This window comes from Hydra vulgaris, chromosome 09 (genome assembly GCF_038396675.1).
Source record: "Hydra vulgaris chromosome 09, alternate assembly HydraT2T_AEP".
Lineage (NCBI taxonomy): Eukaryota > Metazoa > Cnidaria > Hydrozoa > Anthoathecata > Hydridae > Hydra > Hydra vulgaris.
The window spans coordinates 8,852,957-8,858,122 of NC_088928.1; the positions used below are offsets into that span (position 1 = coordinate 8,852,957).

General features: G+C 31.3%; 1 long non-coding RNA gene across 1 annotated transcript; it reads left to right on the plus strand.

The window, feature by feature from the left end:
- The first annotated feature begins 1,779 nt into the window (after positions 1-1,779).
- Positions 1,780-2,896, plus strand: LOC136085003 (uncharacterized). Its single transcript, XR_010640993.1, has 3 exons — positions 1,780-1,990; positions 2,185-2,278; positions 2,713-2,896. It is a non-coding gene; the product is annotated as an uncharacterized LOC136085003 (long non-coding RNA).
- The last annotated feature ends 2,270 nt before the right edge of the window (positions 2,897-5,166 follow it).

A 5,166-nucleotide genomic window follows, 5' to 3' on the forward strand; every position in this document is an offset into this window, starting at 1 on the left:
TTACACATAATATTTCTACTACTGCAGTAACAGCTCTATTGCATATTCTATGGTTGGCAGGTTTAAATGTTCCTAAAGATGAACGCACTTTGATGGAAACACCTAAGAAGGTTTCTAATATCATCGCCAGAGCTGGTGGATCATACTATTATGTTGGAGTAAAAACTACCTTATTGAGTGCATTATCTCAATTAAATGAATCGACATTATCAGACATTTCTGCACTATCTTTAAATATAAATGTTGACGGCATTCCACTCATTCAAATACGCAACTTTGGCCAATACTCGGATATGTAAATGAATTACCTAAAAAACAAGTTTTTATTATTGGACTTTATACAGGCAAGACAAAGCCAACATCAGTAGAGGAATATTTAAATGATTTTATTTTAGAAATGAAATCTCTGTCGGAAGGTTTAGAATACCGTGGAAAACGATATGACATATTTATAAATGCAATAATTTGTGACGCCCTAGCTAGAGCTTTTATTAAATGTATAAAAGGACATTGTGGTTACAATGGCTGTGAACGCTGTATACAAGAAAGGGTCCATTTGAAATATAGAATGACGTTTCCCGATACAAATTCAACACAACTTACTGATGCGGACTTTATCATGCAAAAAGATGAAGATCACCACATCGCACTTTCACCGTTAACTGAATTGCCAGTAGGACTTGTTACACAATGTTCTCTTGATTACATGCACCTTGTATGCTTGGGAATAGTTAGGCGGATCATATCTTTATGGATCAAGGGCGATTTAAAAAATAGATTGTCTGCTAACACAGTTAATAAAATATCTGAAAAACTTATATCACTTAAAAAATATTTTCCTAAAGAGTTTGCGAGACGTCCAAGATCTCACTGTATGAGTACCAACAATGGAAGGCAACAGAGTTGCGCCAATTTTTATTAGATACTGGACCTACTATTTTATTTAAGTTGGTTTCTGATAATGTTTATCGTAATTTCTTACTGTTAAGCGTGTCTATGACATTTTTACTTAATCCAAAGTTGTGTAATAAGTTTTGTGATTATGTTGCAAACCTGCTAATAACTTTTGTGAAAAACTTTGAAATTATATATGGGTCGCATGAACTTGTATTTGATGTACATTCAATTATTTATGTAGTAAATGACTGTAGGAAGTATGGCAGTTTGGATAATGTGGCAGCATTTCCTTTTGAAAATTATTTAGGGCAGTTGAAAAAACTGGTTAGACGCCCACAAAATCCTATTAGCCGAATACTTCGTCGATGTGCTGAAAAAGAAAGATGTTGTAAAATTGAAGAAAACATGGAAATTTGTAAACATTCACATCAGCACTACTTGTCCATTGCCTGAAAATCTTCCACGAAATACTTACGAACAGTATGGCCAATATAAAGGAGCTAGTTTGTTTATTACGGTTTCACCTGGAAATAATTGTTTTAAAATTCATGAAGACATTGTTCTTGTGCAAAATATATTGAAGTCATCAAATTATGATACAGTAATTGTATATGAAAACTTTTTGGAAGCTGTCCCCTTTTTTACATATCCTTTGTCGTCATCAAGTTTAGGAATTTATAAAGTGAGAAGATTATCAAAGAAACTAAGTTATATATCTATAAAGGATTTGAACCAAAAACATATTTTATTGCCATTTGAAGATGGCAATATTGCAGTACCATTGTTGCACAGCAATTAATAGTTTTTAATATTAAGACAATTTTTATTAATTAACAAACTTTGCAACAACATAATTGGTACAGCTGTGAGAATTGAACTAAACTTTTTTAGTAGGAAATGTTTGCAGTTGTTGAATTCATAACTTACGGAACAGTAGACATCATTCCAGTAGAATGGTTTACTTCTGCAGAAGAAGATGAGTGTTTCTGGCCAAACACTGAGGCAAAACATAAGGTTTCGAAGTTAGTGCAGACCAGTGCTAATCCCAATAAGAATTGGAATAAGTACAAAATTAGAACACTTGGAAAAGCAGGTTTACATACCTGAATGTAGTAATATTGTATATTTAGTTTATTAATGAAATGTGTAATACAGAACAATTTTTCAAAGTGATATAAATTTTTTGTACTTATGTATAAATTGCAGTTAAATTAATTATATAATAATATAAATATAAAATTTTATAGAAATGAAACGCATGCATGGTATACTTTACAATAACTTTAGTTACGTATCAGAGAGAGGTGGAAAAATGCAAAGTAGTTGAATATTCGTCTGATTTGCAGACAGATTGAGAAGAAGATGGTAAAAGACGTAAAAGGTTCATTTCTGCATTCATATTATATAAAAGAAATCTTGTGATGTATTTCACATAAAATTTACAATTTAACTAATTGAAGTAATATATTACAGAGCAAACAATGATAAATTCAAGTCTAAACTAAATCGATTTACTTTTTTAAAGTTTATTTCTTATGTGCTGTATAGTATAATACCTAAAAACGTGTTACTACCATAGGCCAGTGGTAAAGGCTAATGTAATTATATATTGCAAATGGCATGGTATCGAGACAGTCGGCATGTTTCAAGTGTTGTATAAATTATATATTATAGCTATTATAAAATAACTGACAAAGCAAAAGGTTTGTTAACCGAATTAGTAAAACTATAGCAGAATTGATTTGATCACTAAACTAGCTTTGTATCAAGTTTCTGTACCGTCTCATTTTTTCACAAACACTTTGGACTTTTTAGAAAAATTATTGCACCGGCAGATGATACTAACAGTGATAGTGATACAAGTTCAAAAATGACATCAAAAAAACAAAAGAAATGTCATAAATTATCTGACCGGCAAACTGAATTTTTACCTCCAGCACCCCCGACTGAATTTAGTAAGACAATATCTGCTGCTGAATTATCCGTGCAGCCCCACCAAACCTCACAAGGTCAGTTTTGTTAATTAAATTTCTGATAACAAGAGTGTACATAAATTCTGAATTGTTGAAGTTACGGAATATTAATTAATATATTGATGTAACATTTCACCTTGGCACAATTCGTAATTTTGAATGGCTAATCCAGACATTTATAATTTAATTATACTATATATATATATATATATATATATATATATATATATATATATATATATATATATATATATATATATATATATATATATATATATATAGATATATGATATATATATATATATATATATATATATATATATATATATATATATATATATATATATATATATATATATATATATATATATATATATATATATATATATATACATTAAGGCGGGTCATACTTTTTTTTTTTGTGGCTATAGCATAAAAAATTGTTCTATTGGTCCAAAATCTAGGGACCATAAGATTTTTTAAATTTTAAGCTCAGTAAGTACTTGCAACTTGTAGTTGAAAATGTGGAAATAATGTGAAAATGTATATCAATTTTATAAAGGCATATTCTTTTTAGTGTTCACTGCGTTTAGTTTATATTACATTCGCTGGTACATGAAATGAGATTAGATAAGTCTAAGTAACCATAAATTAATCATACATTACCTTAACTCAACCAAAAGTAATCCTAGCATATCGTAAATTTACCCTCATCAAACCCTGTATTACGGTAATATATGTGTTTAACATGTTCTGTTTTATATTTTAGATTGTTTAAAAAAAGTGGTAATTGATTCTTGCTACAACAGGGTTTATTTCAATCAGTTGTTTATAATCAATATTTTCTAATTATTATATAATATTGTTTGGACAAGTTGGTTTCCATTGTATTGAGTATTAATAAATGGCGTCCGTCAGCACAAGACTTGGGACTAAACACTCAGTTCTGGGGCAGCCTGCAGTTATAAAAAAAAATCAACTTCCTACATCTAGTGATGTTTACAGACTGTATGACTACTACTTAAAGCACAATAAATATGATTGTATGCAGAAGAGAGTGACAGCTGTAGCACATGAAGTTGTAAGTATCTACAACACTGCGAGTATCCCAGTAATTGACACAAAGAGTGTAGTCAATCGTATAAAGAAATTGATTGATAAAGTTAAGGGTCTTGCTAAATATCCCAGTTCTAAGAAGACATCCATCAACTACCAAGACTGTTTGAAATCATTACAAACTGTATTTGATATATGTGCTTGTAAATGTGTTGACAGTGGTATACAAGAGAATTCACAATGTATTTGTCCACTGTCGCATAAAATACCTCCAACAGAATGGTCTTTCTGGTTGGACCAAAAAACTGAAAGGAAAATGTATTTAGGTGCTATAGATATAAAAACTACAGGTATGTTGCAGAAGAAAGAAATGAGAGCAGTCAAACGTTTAAAATTTGAGCGCAATCAGAAAATAAAATATGAGACAAAAATAAATTATATCTACAACAACATGAGTGATGATGCTGATGATGATGGTGGTGAGGACGTAGAACTTCAACTAAACATGGGTGATGAAGTTCTTGATTATGAAATTTCCAGTGGTGAATCTGATGATGGTGTTGCAGCACCCAGAAACATAAACAATATCCGGAGTTGTGCAAAGCTTTGGACAGATGCAAGATTAGTAACAGAGAAGCTTGTCTTGTAGTGAATGCAGTGCTAAAAGATATGAAGCTATTGTCGGCAGAAACTGCAATAGATCCTGCAAAACTTAGACGTCAGAGAGGTCTTTGGCGGCAGAAAAAAGTTTCTAAGTATGCTGCCGAGATGCAAGAACTAATTTGTATTGGATTTGATGGGAAGAAAGACTTAACTTTTGTTGAGAAGTCTGGTATACGTAGAAGCATAAAGGAAGAACATTATGTTATTGTATCATTTCCAAACAATAACTACATTGATCATGTAATGCCAGAAACAGGTAAAGCAGTTGACGTTGCAAATGAGATATTATCGATAATTGCAAATACAAATTCAGCAAGTACGCTACTAGCAGTTGTTTGTGACGATACAGTAACCAATACAGGCAAACGAAATGGTGTGATTCGAAAATTAGAGAAAGGCGTTGCAAGACCACTGCAATGGCTTGATTTCCTGTTGCATGCTAATGATCTACCATTTCGGAAATACATTTCTGCTATTGATGGAGGATGTACAAGAGGTCCTAGTAGTTCCAGTGGTGTAATTATGAGTGCGCTAGACTTTGACCCCAAGGATTTACCAATTTCAAAGTTTAAAGCTA